Source organism: Microchirus variegatus, assembly GCF_963457635.1.
Source record: "Microchirus variegatus genome assembly, chromosome: 10".
Taxonomy (NCBI): domain Eukaryota; kingdom Metazoa; phylum Chordata; class Actinopteri; order Pleuronectiformes; family Soleidae; genus Microchirus; species Microchirus variegatus.
In genome coordinates this window covers 15,902,515-15,921,406 of record NC_139811.1, presented here as the reverse complement: position 1 = coordinate 15,921,406, position 18,892 = coordinate 15,902,515, and the positions used below count along the sequence as shown (strand labels likewise).

At 42.5% G+C, this 18,892-nt stretch overlaps 1 long non-coding RNA gene across 1 annotated transcript in view; it reads right to left on the bottom strand.

Annotated features, from left to right (window-relative positions):
• Nucleotides 1-18,892, bottom strand: part of LOC310932606 — a 48,114-nt gene that overhangs the window by 8,496 nt on the left and 20,726 nt on the right. The window contains exon 2 of the long non-coding RNA XR_014592940.1: nucleotides 7,151-7,203. This is a non-coding gene — a long non-coding RNA (uncharacterized lncRNA). The remainder of the gene's footprint in view (nucleotides 1-7,150; nucleotides 7,204-18,892) is intronic.

The window sequence follows — 18,892 nt, the reverse complement described above, 5'->3', positions numbered from 1 at the left end:
TGAAACAAGAGATAGGGCAAAAAGGGAGAATGCAGGGTTCGACTTGAAAACCTAAGTAAGAACAAAATGTCTAATTGTAATGTTGCTTTGGCTGCCAAATTCACTCCTGGGCCATGGGGTCAAATATGCCACAATCACATACCACATGGGAGAGTTAAAGCACAAGACTGTGACTGTGCAGCCAATTAAAGGACACTTAATAAAGGCAAATAGTGCAAGGGACATTGAGGAAGATATGCATAGTGGAGCATATCTGCACATACCAAAAACTGCCAATTAACCAACACCCCGTGAAGCTCAGCTGTGACCGATTCAGCAGGAGAGCTTCCATGTGCAGTGAGTAAAACCTCTTTCTGTGCAGGGTCAGAATGGCTGAAGAGGGAGCCGTTGAACATTCGACCTGTCAGTCTCACTCAGTATAAGTGTTTCTACTGAGCACTTGAACAAACAACATGACTTAGACTAGGAAACTAAAGAAGTCACCTTTCAAGCTGATAAAAATCACATTGGATACTAAAATATTAGGCCAACGGGAAATTGATTGTCATTCATGCAGGTTACAGTTATCCAAAGGCTCTAAATCAGGAGCAATTGGACTGGATTTGGTTGTTGATTCTTGAAGATTTTCACCTCTCATCCAAGAGGCAATTCATTGCACCCTTCATGACCCTTCATGAAGTCCACTTAGTTCTAATTTGACACCTTAAGATGCACTGGTCTTTGGATATTTTAAAATTTCAAGTCAGTCTGGGAATGAAAAAAAAATAAAAGACTAGGCCATTTACTTGCATCATGACATGCGACTTAATTTGGATGTGACCTAAATGACTTGAAACTGCTCCACCCAGTGTGATGGGATTCTCACCCAGACGAGCTGAAGTCAGGCATTCCAAAAAATTGCAAACTGTCATTCTTAACCTTTTGGCCTCAGAGCCCACACACATAAACATAGATAATTACATGCTATACTTCTGTCAGTCTTACAGAGTTGGTGTATCTGCTTCTGTCTGTGTTTGTGGGAGGAAGTGGGGAGCATGAGTGGAGAGCAGAAACTCAGTGTTTGTTGCCGATTTGTGTGACTTTCTCACCCACAAAAACACTGTGCGGGGGAAAAGGAGTATGGCATGTTAATGAGCATGTGTGTACTTGTTTTCTCTTTTTTAACTGGAAACAAATTTAGTTACTGCTCAGAATCAGCTCTTTAAAAGGTCATCCTGAACCTGATAGCTGTGCTCAGTGAACCCTGGTCCATCCGTCTGATCCAGGTGACTCTTGGTCAATAGATGCATGACACATGGGACATAACGCATTAGCCCCACTCTCTTTTTCCATGATATAAATTCCAAAGATGCTACATGTACATTCAGTGTCACATTATCTTGGTTCCTACAGGGTTTATTAGAGGTTCTCCTTAAAAAAAAGTACATGCCTGAAGCTCAGCCACAGCACATGATGCCCTGGCATGGGATGAAATGGTCACAGCATCACATAGGACGCAGTTATAGCAGATGTCTGTGGAAGTCACTTGACTGCAAACATCCTATTATACATTAACATTGAATCATGTGACTACAATCACATGAATGTGAGCACATAACGGACAAAAAAAAAATGGTTGGACGAGGAACACATCAAGGCTAATCTCGCCAGGGATTAGGAGTAGGTATATATCACCAGTAAACAAATGACTCACATTCATCCGTGTGGTTACAAGCCCCCAGGCTCCGGCTAGAGCACAACAGGGTCTGGATCCAATCCCTGCTGTTTATCAGTGCAAATAGAAGCGGTCACTTGTCAAACCTCCATGGAAATCACTTGGGGACAAACCCAGAAATGGCAAACAGAGCAAAACAACAAATCACGTCTCCCAAAATTGATTTAGAGCTCAGACCTCATAGACCATAGCCTAACATTCTGACTGAAAAGGCCATTTTGTTGTTATTCACATTGACGCAGCAAACTTGTTATCTACATCCATCTGTGCGATCACTATCTGAGTTTGAATGACATACTGTACATTTTAATTTCATACCCAGGCTAACTATAAAAGCACTTTTTCTGCGGGGAGTTAAATAAATACAATGGCATTAAAGTACTGTACATGGGACAGTGTTCATTCATTCATTTTCAAATTTTTAAAATCATTTACCGCTATCAGTTGTTTCATATGTTCCTAGCTGACCTCACTAATGCTAATAAATATCCTCACAAACCAGAGGTCGACCTGTAAAGGGCAGCAGAGCAGCACTGCTGTTTGGCATTATTGACAAATATTGATTGCTTGTCTCGGCATCGCCATGGCGATCACTGCAGAGTAATGGCGGATAGATAATGTGATGAGCCATAAATGACCTGAGTAGTAACAAGGTTGGTTAATTAACAGTGCATGTGATGAAACTGAGACCAAAGGTAAGGCAGTGGAAAGGGGAAATACTGCATATAAGAAAGGGCTACTGATCAAATAAAAGATAAAAGATGATAAAACAATCTTCCAAGACTTCATTTAGACGTATGTTTTGAGCCATTAATCTCATTATCTATAATTATGTGTATAAGTATGCAAAAAAAGAGAAAAAAAAGAAAGTATTTCCCCTGGTCTAATCCACCTATTGTGCTTCCGTACATTGCTCAGAATCAAGTTACCGAGACAGCAACACTTTTCCTTCTCTGTCTGTCTGGCCCACAGTGTTTTACCTGCTAAGTCCAGAGACTCACCAAGCTTGAATGACTCTGTTGCTTTAACCCTGTCCCTGTGTCCCTGGCCAGCACAAAAGCCATCTGGGGTGCAGCTGAGAGCTTTAGCAAGAAAATAACTCTTTCAGTCTGCTCTCTGCATGGCTCCGACTGCAGGGTGTTGAGGTCGCCAGTACCAAGACTCTTACTGGACCTCCTCCTCTTTCTCCTCCACCCTTCTAATCCTGGCCTACATGACTGACTCCAAGTGGAAGCCCCACACGCCAGAGGTGGGAGCCAAAAGCACTGTGAGATTCAAAAAAAGACCACCTGCTCATCAAACTAAATTGCACTCACTGGAGGCAATGGGGGGAAAAGAAAAGAGAGAATGAAAAGGGGGGGGTTCAAGAGGAAAAAAAAATGAGGAAGAATAAAAAGAAATACAAGTCACAGCCCTCCCTCTGTGATCTTGGCAGACAAAAGAACAAATTGCATTTATGCATCACGGCACCCAAAGGTCAAAATCGAGTTCCACTTAGTACTGTCTGTGTGTGAACATGTTGATATAGGTTCCATCAGTTCCTACAGGACAGCCTTTCATCTTTATATCTTTTGTATTCCCTCTTCACTTGTGTATATTGTCACTCTCCTCTATTGGACAGAATTGGCTGTTATTATTCCAAACAGCATTATCTTTATTAATGCCACAGGTCTCAGGACTGTGCACTTCCTGGGAGCTGGGTCTGGACAGAGCTGCAAACAATCTCCCTAGATAAAAGCTCAGCGGAGAGCTGTATGCACGCCAGACAGCTTGGACAAGCCTTCATCCTCACTCCTCATTCTCACAGAGAAGTGTAGTCCCTACAAAGACAGTGATATGGCTTTAATCTTAGCACTTTCAGTCAGACAAACATTTGAGCTCAGTGCAGCTCTCTGAGAGGCTATCAATAGTCACTCCGGGTTGTTAGATGTGAGTCAAAACAAACAAATTGTGTTATTAGCAAATACATTTCTGTAATATTTGAAAATTGGAAAAAGAAAAATATTTTGTTTTTTGTTTTGAAAACCTAGGGAGAGCTTTGGCACGAACCACCCACGTTATAAATCACGAAACTGTATGGGGTTGCCCTCTATTTCTACTGCTGCTTATACTGGTGGTGGCTCATGTGTAGCTGGAGCTAAGGCCGTTTCCCAAAGTTAGCCATGCGTGACAAGTTATTTTAAAGGTGGTGTGGAGAGCTGACGTGTGGCCGGGCCAGGGCAGGGCAGTGGTCGGGGTCTCGGCTTAGTGACTCAAGCCGTTCGCTCCAGTGGTCACACAGCATCAGCTCCCGGCCCAAGTCCTAACACTGATTTATGGGACGGGGGGGGATTACCAGCCATGAGGACCACCCAGATGGTGGCACAGGATGACAGCCACACAAACACGCAAAACTCTGATGTACTTGTACATTCACACATGCATATTATGCACCTTTGTACACAGATGTCCACAGAAATAGTGACTAAACAAAACAAAAATACTGCCCTTTAATGATGTTTAAATATTTAAATATTTCTGGAAATAACCAAGCATAGGAAGCTGCATAGGTAACTTGTGATAGCTCTTTTAACCACTCAAGTGCAGTGGGAGGGATTAGTGCGCTAAACTTTCCTCATTACCACAAATCCAGCTCATCAGGGTCATATATATATATATATATACATACACACACACACACACACACACACACACACACACACACACACATAGGCCAGCTGTAGCTCAAAGTAAAGTGGGTCGTCTTTTAACCAGAAAGTCGACAGTTCGATCCCTGGCTCGTCTGGGGAGTGAAATGGTGAATAGCCCTACTTAAATATGGACCATTTACCATGGTGAAGTCCACTCAGTTATGTCAGTTTATTCTGACCTCTAAATTAAGATGGTGACTTTGAATATGCTGCTTAGAAATAAATAAATGTTCATCACAAACCAATGAATCAGGCCCATTTTATACTCCGGAGGTCCTATCAGTCGGCAAAGTGTGTAAAAAGATGACTCACTCGTGTTTGTGGTCCTCCTCTGTCTAAGTACATGTGAGATATGAGATAAATCATGCAATGTTGACTTCCGTACTCCCTGGGACGTCACAATGCACTAAATTCCTGGAATCGTTGTCTCGCGGAGCACCGCTTTGTCCGTAAAACACGCGAGAGTGCTGGTGAGGGCAGCGGCATCCGAAAACAAGAAAGTCCAAAAGTTCTATTCTTGGCTCCACAGTGCAGCACAGAGTTCTACACAAACTCCCAGCCTCAGAGGATTTATCTGTCCAGTGGATACATGTTATATATGACGACAATGTGCCTGCTAGAGCCTGCAAATGATCACTTTTCCAAATGCTAAATGCTCCCAGTAGCCTCTATGGCTGATGTCATTTCCTGTCCCTGAAGTTTCGCTTTTTTTTTTTTTTTTTTTTTTTAATAGATACTACTAAACAAAGCGTTCTGAACAGGGCTGATTCGGCAGGGTGATTGAACTGCTATAGTGCTTCATCGTTATGGTATTTTGACCAAAGCATGTCACAGACATGTTCATTAGGACACCAGGGAACTAGGTTAACTTGGAGAAATAGGGTATAATATGGGATCTTTAAGGATTTGATCAGAACGTGTGTAATTCCTCTAAAAGGGGTGACATTCAACTTGATCATGACGCTGAATGATTCACTTTTCTCCTTTGGACTCGTCCCATTTTCACTCTTAATTAATTTCACCACCATAAACACTTAACCGTCAAGTCAAATTTTCATCCAAGAACAAGAGGAAAAAAAAAAAGAGAGGAACGCACATATTTTTCACATGCCAGGGCACAGCTCAACTCAACCTCAAGGCACCAGTTGGATGAGCTAAACAATAAGAGTCAATGACAAATCGGACGCAGCGCATTCCTTGGGCAAACACTCACCTCATAAAGGGAGACAGGTAGGCAAACACTCACCTGCCCTAAGCTAATAATGCATGTGGAGGCAAACACACACACACACACGCGCACGCTTGAGCTTGTCGATATGTGGAGACAATGATGAGAATTAGAGCAGCACAAAACCGTGTTAGCATAAAGATGAAACCAGATTTCCTAAGAAAAACAAAGACAATCCCTATTTCAGAAAGACGAGCAGAATGTTTCACAACAAAAATCACTGTCACTGTCTCTTTGGACTGTACAGGATGAAGAATGGACAAGCACATACTGTAAACTACCATGTACAGTATAAAGAAGAAGAAGAACAAACAAGGTTTTTCTAAGTCATTGCGCAACAAAAATTAATAGATTTAATGAAATGAATTGAAACTCATCACAATGGCTGCAGTAGGTGGATTTAAGCAGGTTACATCTTATCAAAAGACGGCCATCACAAACCACATGTACTGTACGTCTAGGCTTAAAAACAACGGTGTAGTGCCATCAAAAAATCTTGTGACAATCTTTAAACGCAACTGACTGGTTGTGTGTCAGGAAATCACTGATCATTGCTTACTCACTTTTCTACAAAACAAACATCATCGCACACTTTTTCCCTAAAGGCCAGGATTCCCAGCAGAGAAAAAAAAAGAAGAAGCAAATCTTCAACGACAACACTGCTCCACTCAATGGGACGCACCCTCTGCACTTCCTGACCATGTGACTCCCCCCCCCCCCCCCCCCCCCGCTGCCTGCAGACTGGATGCTCATAGGCAGAGAAGATGTAGAGAAAAGGGGGGAGAGGTGGAACTGGGCTGGCAGTGGCCGCGTGAGAGAAAACAAATTCCTGTACTTTGCCATGGAGATGAGTCAACAGCAGGTTGGGGGCCGGCGGGGGGGTTGTGGGGCACAGGCTGACCTGCTGTAGTTAACAATTCATCCCCGTATCCGGCTCCCAAATGATTGGGCAAACACGGAGTGCTGTGGAGTCAAAAGGTCTCCGAGCGTCTGAGAGAGGGGGCATCACCCTGAGGTGACAGGCACACACTGGATGGGAGAGGGTGGCCTAGCGAAAAGAAGAAGACTTGGGGCTCTATTGGGGAGGGGGGATGCAGGGAGAAGGTGATTGGATGTGGGAGAGCAGTCAGTACACTGGGTACCACAGGCTCCAGCACAGTCACACAACATTATTGATGGACATGGCTTTGGTAAGAAGTGTATTTAAATGATTTGTGCTTGGATGCCAGTTTGGAAATGAAAACGTTCTCTTAAATACGCCTCAACAAATATAACCCTGAGAGTTCGGTTTGAATTCCTCATATTAAACTTGGTTAATAGCTGTGCCCACAGTAAAACGTGGGTTTTATAAGCCTGAACCACACTAACACTGCAAAACTCTTTTGACATGGGCCCATTTTGTAAGACAGATGGTTTCAGCACAATACTTCTGAACCAAAAACCTTGTGGATCCACCCTGTGGATCACTAATTGCTGTACATGTCAGAGGTTTGTGTTAAAACTACAGTATATACTCACCATAATATCACTGGGAATTTTGACATCTCATTCCAGGAATTTGGATTCCTTCACTGTGAAAAAAAGAGGACAGATGTCACTTTCACACACTGAATATACAGACAGTATAATATTCCATTGGTATACCTGTTTAACTTTTTATGTTCAAATGTGTACAGCTGGATTCATTTAGGTGTTAGACCATAATAATAATAATACTATGAGGCACAAATGGAAAATGGTTGAAAGTCTCAAACCACAGGACCAGGATGCAAAACACTGACCCACTTTACAGTTGAGCATAATGCCATTTGACAATAATGGGTGAGAGAGAGAGAAAAAAAAACAGTTGACAGATGAGCGAATCTCATCAATGTCACTTAATTATAGAGCGAAGAAACGCAGCGATTCAACAGTGCACTTTCACCATGTCAGGGTAGACTTTACGTAGTCTTTGGTTTGGTCTCGCAACTTGTCTGACGTAACTTTATGCAGCGTCACGGCGCGATCTGCTCCCCAAAATGGCAAACCGATTCCCATTATCTAATTGGCCATCTGACTCTGAAGGGTGGAAATGCCACCATTACAGCTGACCTTTTAATAAGCAGCTGTTTCAGGAGGGTGTGTAAGCGCAGAGGACCTGTTACTGGTTCTCCACTGCTACACACGTCAGAGGAGTGTTTTCACAAACCCAGCTGAAGCATGTTCTTCCTTCGGTTGGAGTTAGTCTGTTAAAGTCCTAAAAGTGAAAAACAGAGCTGCATAATTCATAGAATTTCTGTCGAAAAAAAAAAAAAAAGGTGTGCGTGGGAGAGAGAGGAGGAGAAGCAGAAGAAAAACACGAGAAAAAGTACGATTGGGATAAAAATAACAGATGTTAAGAGTCACTTCTCGAAAGGTGTGTCATTCGGGGAGTTTGGGACACGTGTCTGGCTGTAGCCGGGCTCTAAATTTAGCATATTGACTAAAATATAAATGAGTTCAGTCACTGGCACTGGAACGCTCTAAACCCCATTCATGATCTCAGCGGTGCAGCAGGCGTCACTCATGACGAAATGCTAACCATATAAAACAACAATGAAAGACCTCCTCAAATACTGCGAGTACATAAGGACACAACCACAACTTAATGTTCTCCTCATAAAGGGTCTTATTATGGGATTGCAAGCCAGGGTCAACAGGGAAAAGTGTGCTGTTTTTGACTTTCTATTTTTAGAAACGAGTTTGAGCATAGATTACCTTTCACATGACAAAACAACGGCACTAGTTTAATATTAATAAATGTAATTGATCAGGTATATCATGCCTTTTACTTCAGTCTCTATTCATGCATGCTTGAGTGTGTGTGCTGTACTGTAACAAAGGTGACAAGATGCTGTATGACATAGGTATAAAGCTTCTGTTGTTGACTCTATCCATACATGTTGAGGATGAGCCTGTGTGTGTGTGTGTGTGTGTGTGTGTGTGTGTGTGTGTGTGTGTGTGTGTGTGTGTGTGTGTGTGTGTGTGTGTGGCTGTCTGGGGAGGACGCCCCAGGGCCAGGCTGAAAAGCAAGTGAAGCATAGGTCCCAACTAAGCTCGAAAGCATGCGAGTATCAGGCCTGTAACTAAAAACACAAGCGTAAACACAGGTGATGTTAAGGATTACACCCTGCAATAGTGCCGCGGGAAACCACAGAGAGCACAGGTGTAACCGTGACATGGCTACGGACACATTCCTCTCCATCAGTGTTCTGCCAATGGAAGTTTGATTGACAGCTCATCATTTGCTCCTGTTGCATGTGTGAAAGTTGTATAAATATCTGCAGGCATTTGTATGTGTGTGTGTGTGTGTGTGTGTGTGTGTGTGATCATTTAATTTCCCCTCCAGATTTGACTCTGAGCCGATGCATCAGCTTTTACTATATGTTGTATTGTATATGTATGCGAAATTCATCAAAGAGGGGCACAGCAACATTTCAATTGTTTACCCAGAAAGGACGCGTTTAAAGCTTTGAGATTGTGAGACAGCAAAAACATCCATATTTAGTCAAAACAGCAGGGAGGAAACGAGCAGGCTGCCACATTTTACTCAGTAAACAGCACCCTCTAGAGAAACCCCTAATCCCCAAATCCGGCACTCCTCACTTTCACTGTTTCTGCATAAACTGCAAGAAAATTAAACTCATCAGAAACAATTACAACATGGAAATAAAATAAAAAAAATCATCAATTACTTCAAAATGAGAAAATCTGACAATCTAATTTTAATCTATAATCATGCAGGTTGTCTTGGTCTGTGGCTTATTTGTGAGCCATAATCAAGAGGTGAGGTAGCACCACCAGTTTTCCCAGTGTGAGTTTGTAACAACGCAGGCTGTGTTATTAAGATGTTTACTTTAATCGTGTGTAGGGTTATTAGGGCCAGTTTACAGTACACATGAGGGAGTAAGGTAGGCCGTGCATGACAGAGAGCTGAGGAGGCCAATGATAAGGCAGCTACCCACGACTGTGAAACAGGCTGAGAAATATGAGCGCACAGTAGGACATGAAACACGGCAAGACAAAAAGACTTTTCTCCCTCTCCCTTCTCTTTCTCCTTCTGTCGTATTCTCGCCGTTTGCCTCAAATCATGTTACACAATCACAAAGAAATGCCTTGTACGTCGGGGCTTATTAAAAAACAGGCAGAAAAGAAAAGAACAGTTAGAGCGGATCACACAGGGATCGAAACAAGCAGTAGGTGTTTGGTTCCTTTATGTTGACATAAAAGGACGACATGGCAGAGAAACTGGCAAATGCAGTTGAGACGCACAAGTACAGACACCGACTCCCTTAACTGCTTCACACATGCTTAGTTGGCCCGAGAGACACAGTTCTCTGCACCAACCAGGGAGCACTTCATGCTTCCTCCAGGTTTTTCCATGCCATTAATAAAACTAGACATTGTACTGTTTAAATACATTTTGTTGGAATTTAGGGAGCAATTGGAAAGCCATCATTTTATGAGTTTTCAAACTTTCCCACAGATTTCACTTCTCTTTTTTTTCCATGGATTTGACCCACACACATTAAAGTAGCACTCAGTAAGGGCCAGCACACGAAGCCTGAAATGCTTCAGTGGTATGATACTTAGATGTATCCCTCACCGTGTTTATGAGACCTGTGTTGCATTATTAACGGCAATGTTTTTTTTCCTGATATTCACACAATGCACAGACTTGTTTTTTTGTCTATGAAGAACTATTAAAGCTGAAAATTAAGTGTCTGTTAAATCAGGTGGATCTATCTGCATGCTTGTGATATTCATAAATGAAATTTGGTTTGCATCAGCATCTTTGGAGTCTTTGTTGCTTCATTCATTCAGTTGCACAACAAACCACCACAACATTCCAAGAGTAAAACTAAAAATTAATTGCACACATCCTGTAGCGCTGCCTGGCTCAAGTGCATTAGCAAAAGGTGTGTATGTGTGTTTGTCTATGTGTTTATCAAGTTAGCAGAAGGTCAAAATGGTGAAGCATTAGAGCCGTGTTTGCTCTTTTCCATGCACTCTTGGAGACAAGCCTGTTTGAGAGTTTGAACAATGACGTGTGAAACCTGTAAAAACAGGACATAGTGCTGCTCTGTTTGCTTAAGAACACCTAAAGAATGAACTGCCATTACAAAACAAATCCCTCAGCCTGCATTCCTCCTGTCCATCAAAAACTACCTGTTGAACAAGATATGGCACACACTGGAAATGGTAGCTACAGGAAGAGACTTCGTAGTGGGAGGACTTGCAACTTGTTTAAATGTTGTCAGCTTTCTGACCTCCATGCCTGACCCACAGAAAGAGATGAGATTGGAAAGGCTATAAAGTGCACACTAAAGGCCACATTGTACTTCTACAACTGCGTTATCCAACTGCGTGACCACAGAGACCCTTTAAACCCTCATAGTTCTCCATCATGGTGCCGGATACGCACTGCAATTTCCCGCCCGATCAGTAGGGGTCGCTATGCAAGGTTGTTGTGCTTCTGGCTACAGTGAGCAATGGCGTCCGAGAGAGAAAGACTGTTGTTGTTGTTGTTGTTGCAGCTGAATAACATTGAAACACAGATACTTTTGACACAAAAATGGAGAAGTGAGAGACTGAGGAGACGTGTCCGTAGGTGGTATGTATGTCCACTAAATGTACAGAGGCAAATATAACAGTCTTATTGGACCGATGAGGGACATTGAGGAAGAAACCCACTTCAGGTACTTCCGAATGTCGGCTGGCAAATTTGATGAACTTCTTCGCCGTGTGCTACCTCATATTAATCATCAGGGCACCCACCGCATGCCCACATTGATGCTGCCCAGAGACTGGCTGAGGACCAATCGCAGCCCTTGCCGTCTCCGTTGTCCCTTGACGGAGCGATGGACATTTAAAAAAAATATTTCATGCAGTCGGAGACGACAGAGAGGCTCTCCAACAGGCTCTTCGGCGACGAAGAGGGCTCTCCGTGACCAACATAAAGCACTTTACGCAGGAGTATAAATTGGGCTTGACGTAATTTTTTTTTTCTTACCGTTATAAGGGTTTTTCCCTGGTAGTTTTTCCTTACCCTGGTCGAAGGTCTAAGGACAGAGGATGTTACCAACCCTGTGAAGTCCCGTGAGACAAACTATTTTTTGTAAACTGTGGGCTATACAAATAAAGATTGATTGATTGATCGAACACGGGGAGGCAGACCGATAGATATTAATTATATTCTTTCCAAATTCAGAGAGAAGTATCCTTAATGGAATTCAACTTATTATTATAATAATTATAATTGATTGACAAAAGGGATCCAATTAAGTGTAATTTTCTTTTGACAAAAAAAGTGGATTTTTACCTCCAATTAAGACAAGACATAAAAATCCCTTATTAAATGCAGCTCTATAGGGATTTCATCTAATGCACTGTCATGATAGGCAAAACGTGTCACTTTCACATAATCCATTATTTACCCCATACAGTGCATCTTACATTTGGGGAAAAAAAGCTAAAAGCAAAAGCTGTTTTTCTGCCTTCTGTGCAGCATCTGCTATGTGAAACATTTTAATGATGTTTTCAGTCGAGGTGCTGGACTTGCTCTTATGTAACATGTAATTAAACCCACAAAAGCAAACTGACGGATCCAATAGTTAAATCGGGGTGACACTTGCTGGAAATCTGTCAACTGGAACACATGAAAATGAGAGAGGCACCACGAGATTACAGCCGCATCCCCTCTCTGCCATCATCCTTGTATCAGGGCAGCCATTGGCAGAACTGGATGTGATTTGTATGTGTGTTTTTGAAGAGGGGTGCTCATAAACAGCCATGAAAGGGGCCCCTCTATTCAGCCCGCCAGCCGAGATGCGCTTCACTGGGCCAGTCTTTTGTTTACCCCTCTTCACAAAACCTTCAGCCCAGGAAAAAAAAAGGGGTTGATTCCCTCGATGTGTGCAGGCCCAAATGATGCCATTAGGTTGGTGCCCGCTTTGGGTGAAAAAGGCTTCAGCAGTGCTTGAAGTGATTTAAAAGATGCATGAGAGAGTGGCCTGCAAATCCTGTTTGGAAATAACACTGGGGGAGAATGGGAAGGCAAAATGCCAAGCCAGTGATATTCTATAGTATGCAAAATTGCTCTCAACTTCATGAGTGCCATGGACGTTAAAACAAAAGATGTGGCACATTCCTTTGTCATGTGATGAGGGTCGATGTGCCGCGGAGATGCGTCGGGTCAGGAAGTTCACCAAACTTCCCACGCTACCTCACACCAGAACACCATGGTTTAAAACCACAACACTCGAGGCAGCGTGCCGAGCTGCCCACCCAGGGATGAGGACACATAGAGTGCACATGCACACAGAACCGTGCACACTGTATGTATCAAACTTATTTATCTGCATGAAAAGAGGAAAACACGTGAATGAAGGAAAAAAAAAAAAATCCCACAGAGGTGACGAATAGAGTGCGATAAAACACCTAACACTTTGTTTATGTCATCTACTGATACTGTGACACAATGAAGTGCATTCAGACAAAGGGCATCGTTCTGCTCAAATGGTCTACGACTATTTCAGTTGAGCAAGAAGGTGATCATCAGGTGGGCAATGACACAGCGGAAGCCAATGGCATTGTTCATGCAGGTTGTCATCACGGTGCCCATTCTTGGACAGCAACCTAATAGGCATGGGAAGGTGACGGCGTCAACAAGGGACAGTGCCAAACAAAACCACACGCTGCAGGCTCATAAGGAAACAAGGTCCAGCTCCACTGAAATCCACTCAGGCCTCGTTTTCAGCAGAAAAGACGTTTCCTGAATACCTCAGCTATCAGGGAGAACATTTCACGTTTGTTATTCTTTCGCAAACCGTGTGCTATTTTTAGCAGGCACCCACTCACATGACCTTTTCAGTGTTTTAATCCTTTGTGTCTTTACTTAGTGCAGAATAAGTTGCTATTTCACTGTTGCCGTCTTTGGACAGTGACAAGTTTTTTTTATCTTATCTTTGAAACAAAACAAGCAACTGATTAGCAAACATCACTGACATGTGAAAAAAATAATGTAATTATTTAAAGGGATACTTCACCGATTTGAATGTGGCTTTGTATTGCTAGAATAGCAGTAGTACTTTTTAGAAAATGTGCTTCCCTCCCTCAGTTTTTCCCTGACTTGTAAAAAAATCTGTTTTCCCTTATCCAAATGTGCCCTACTGTGAGTCAAATGACGTATTTTGCATCACAGTAGGGCAAATTTTGAAAATTGATTTTTTTTACAACTGAGGGAGGGAAGCACATTTTCTAAAAGATACTACTGCTATTCTAGCAATACAAAGCCACATTCAAATCGGTGAAGTATCCCTTTAATGCTTCAATAAGCGCAGTTTTTCCTGATTCCAACGGCTGTTCAAAAAGTTACTTTTTCTAAATGTTAGGCTCTACACAACATGCTTTAACTGCACACTTTCAGCTTTAATTTGATTTGAGGGTATTTCGTTACATCAAATCAGGTGAACGGCACATATAGAAAGTATTGTAATTCCTACACCGTTCACCTGATTTGGATGTAAATACCCTCAAATTAAAGCTGAAAGTGTGCAGTTAATGCACATCTCATTCATTTCATTTCAAAACCATTGTAGTGGTGTATAGAGTCAAAACGAAGAAGGGTACAGGGCAAAACATATATGCATCCGGTGAGCTAACGGTGAGTCAGCTAGGTAACTAAGTGACTCAGGTAGACGACAAACTGACAAGATTTTTCCCCTTCCATGGTATATTTGTCAGCCGTCTAGCCCTACAAACCAACATCACCTCTAACGGCACACATCACTGCCTGTTGGTAACACAGTTTAAGAAGTTTATGCTGCAAACTATTGCCACATCTGGGAGGTGCAGGCAGTAACTTTGTGTTTTTTTTTCCTCAGTCATATCTGTCTGCTCATTCTCAAGGTTTGTGCACAACTCAGGGAAGGATGTAGACGCTCGGCGAATGAATCAACATCTCGGTTCCAGTGCAAGTAATTAACCAGTGCCGACACCTGCTTTTGAAGGAGGATTCATTTTGAACCCGACACGACTGCAGCTGCTCCTGGAGAGCTCATGTTCCCGACGTCAATACCAAACGGCATGTGAAATAACAGGCAAACACCACTTTTTTAAGAAGGAAATAAAATATCACTTGAATCATTCAAAAATATTTCAATGTTTCAAAATACACTTGTTCTCTGCGCTCCCTGATTTGTTATTTGCGCTGTGGTTTTTTTTTTGTTGCCATGATGTCATTGGAAGTCTTTTCCATGATGCTTGATATGGGTCCTGTGGGCTCCTGCAGATAAGATTGAGGAGCAGGTCATGAGGAGACCGTCAGAAATCTGCCTGTGTAACAATGCTGCCTCAGTCCCCAGCTATCGGGCCATCTCACCGCAGAGCACTTGTGGGCTAGCCGGACGCAGGTAATCAGGGCTGTCAGAATGGGAACAGCTCCTTCTGCAGAAACCACAATTTCAACCGTGCAATTTCTACCAAATATCTAGGACACACACACACTTGTGAGTGCAAAATATAAATCAAACATCTTGAGGGAGTTTTATTCAAGAGCAGGGAAGTTTGAGTTAATAGAAGTGCCACTTCTACACTCTTAAATGACCCTCCTTGAATAAGCACCACGACAGACTCTCTGTCAAACCAGTTGGTGGCGAAATCACTGTTCATTGTTGTCATGGATACACCCAGGTGTTGCTCATGAGCCAATACTGCAGTATCAGAAGCCAAGGTGCTCGCTAATCCTTCTCCATACCAGTGTGTCAATAATAAGGAATGCACTGCCTAAACTAAACTATTGTTCCTCTGCCAACATAATCACAAATATGAGCACTGACGCTGCCTCTGGGCACTGCTGTCTCTGGGACTGGAAAAGAAATTAAGTGAAGAGAGACAACAAGAGTCATAGATGGAAGAAAGAAGCTTTGATATCTTTCCAGGCAGCTTAATACTTTCTAAATCGCCCAGCTTTCTACTACAATACATGGGGAGATGTATAGTGTTGAAAATAAGTAGCTTCTTTATACAGCCTGACAAAGTCAGAGATCCTGAGAAGACCAGCTGTTGTCAACAGTTGGATAGCTTTGAACTAGCTCTAAGCCCCGAGACAGCAGGAAATATCCTCTTTATGTCTTTTGAACTTGTGCCCATTAGTAATAGAAATAGATAGAAAAATAATAGAATAGAATAATAATAGGAAGAAAATCCCATGAGGACTTGGATGTGGATGCACCTGACAGTAGGGTGCACCCCCAAAAAAGTCTTTGTTTTCTACCTCAATAACATTATTATTATTTATATATATGTCGTACTTTTAAAACAGGTTAAGTGGTAGCCGAGTCTTCCTGACATGAAGCAGCAGCAGCACTCTACTGTCTTACAAGAAAACACGGCTCATACTTTATGATCAGACATGAATAGTTCTTAATCCATTCCAAGACAAGACAATGGCTTGCCTGTTGCCGTCTCTCCCTCTCCCTTTCTCTTGTCTTTCTGTTTGCGAGTGGTTTTTTCAAAATATTGCGGTACGACAGAACAGAGAAGCGCAGTGCCAGGCAAGCGGATGCGGCCGGAGCGGTGAGACCGTTGAGGAAGGCCCTGCCTCTGAAAAAGGTCCTGCTGAGAGCTTTATTGTGCGATGCATCTAGCCGCAGCAAGTTGTGTTCCCCCCCCCAAGACACGAGGCCTCACTGCGAGCCACAACAATGAGCATCTTTGTCAAGCAACACTATGATCCTTACACATGACTGTAAATCACAGGAGAGGGGAGTTTAATGACCTCCAGGTATGTGCTTGTCATCAAACAAAACAAATCTCTACGTACTAAGTGTTGATCGGTGAACTATTACAGATTGTAATTTTAGAGGTTTCAGTTCTGCGGAAATTGAGTCTGAATATCGATATAGTATTTCTTATAAATGACCTTCTGGATGTGAAAAGGGGTTTTAGAGACAGATTTTATATATCAAAGTGTTTACGTTCTTGAATTGCATGGCTTTTCTTTGGCCCAAACCGGGGATATAATGCTTATTTTTGAAGCATACTCTGCATATTTACGCTGCCAATGACCAGTAGATCAGGACAACAGGTTCCTTGTTTATTAGACAGAATTGTGGGCGTGGTTTTGGTCATTTAAAAATAATAAATACAAAAATAAAATAAACTGTGGACATGTATGGGTTGTTTGTCATCTTTTACAAAATGGTCTTCCAGAGCAGAATGTTCAATTGAATTTATTTATTTATTAAGTTTATTTTGCAGTTGGCATATTTTGACAATCCAAAAACCACATCTTTGATTAGATTTTTTTTTTTTTTAAGTTGATGTAAGTGACTAAAAACACAGATTATCTTGTTCAGTTTCGCAGGTTAGGGCCAGACAGTCAGACAGAGGCACTTGACCCCGTCAGCCATATTACAACTCATCCTGCACTTGACCTCTGTGTCACCTTCTTTCTCGAGGCTGCATTTGAGACGAAGCTCACAGGCTGAGTGAGGATTATCTGACCCCAAACCTGTAGAACTCTTCTCACTTGTGCTGCGTGGGATGTCTGGTATAAGGAATATTGTTGACTGTGTGGATGTGTATGTATGTCATCAGGAACCAAGCTTACACTTGCCTAGAGCAACACACACACACATACACTCATGTCTTCACCCGCCACAACCTATCATTATTGCTGTCATGGAGCCACCTCCGCAGCGGGCCTCACAAGCCCCGACAACCATGGGCACACACACCTGGAGGGCCCAACACTTAGTTCCCAGCCCTGTGCTTCGTAAACACAGCCTTTTAACACTCACAGACACCTATTCATATCCTGCAGCCTCCGCTTCTCCGCTTGCCCCTCCCATTCTCTGTAAAGTATGTCTCAGTTTTCTATCTCCCTGACCACAAAATGCTTTACTGCCATTTAATTTATTTCCTTTGTTATCATTTTCCACACCGTCCGCACAGGTTGGCAGCAACCTCTACGAGCTGCTCCTTCAACTGCACAAACAACAGGCCACGGTAGATTTTTGAGGGCACACAAAGTACAGAGAATTTGATTGGGCACGTTTGAAAATGTACAATCCATTATTTCAGGTATACAGACTCTATGAGTCCTATATTAACTATGACGACTTCCTCATGTGTTTCCTTTAATTGGTGGTTGCTTAAGTCGGTGCTACTACTATAAACTTAAAAACTGACTTAAAGTCCACTGGCGGCTCCTAAGACAAATCACAAGAAAAGCATTTGAAGATCCCGGTCCGTTGGTTTAATGCTGCTTTGTGCAAACAGACACTTGAGGCAGACTTAATCAAGAGAACAAAGGAAGACCTCTGGAACGTGCTACCCTAACAGAAGCCCTTAAAAACAAAAAAGAGAGACAGGAATCGTTGCATTGTTTGTCGTATTTAGTCACGTTACAAGGTTGTCTCAGGTCTATGCTTGCTCTGAACCTTTCTATTCAAACAGGGCTTAGCGTGTAGCAGGTTTCTCTAAAAGGTGTGTGAAGCCTGAAACTCGCAGGCAAACTGTGCAAACGGAGAATCAGGAAAAACTGCATGTCACACCTTGGCAGGTTCAGTGCCCAAAAAACAAAGGCAGATTACGTCGAAAATCCATGTTTCACTCGCTATCGCCGTCTTTCCTTAAAAATGGCAAACTGTTGCACACTGTATGTGTGTGTGTATGTGTGTGTGTGAAATATGGTGGAAGCATTATTCCACTGAGCATGCCCGAGAGATACGGCAGCACATGGGCAGGGATAACAGATCATCTAGGATTATTCTAAAAGTGCGTATCTGAAGCTTTGTCTGCAGCTTTGTCGTGTGTTGCTTGCAGAGTTCTCTCAGCCTGAGCCTGTGAAATTTCTCACAGCTTTCCCTAATTCTCTGCAAAATATAAAAAAAAAAGAAACAGTATTCCCTAACACGCATACACCATACATACAGTATGTTCCGTCTTGTTCAGCATTTTTCGTATATACTTCTACCAGCCGCATAATAAACAGCGTCAGCGTCACATTTGGTGTCGAACAAAATAGTGGTGGTGCTGCCTGTTGAAATGTATTTATTTATTATTTCCTTTCAACTGTATATCGGACACTGTTATGTTCTTCAAGGGCCCTTATGCGATGCACGTTTCCTTCTTTCTCCATTGCTTTATTACTGTGCCTGCAATTGTGTATATACATGTGTCACCTTTATGTGTATGCATTTTGCAGCATGTGCACGTATACGTCTGTGCATTTGT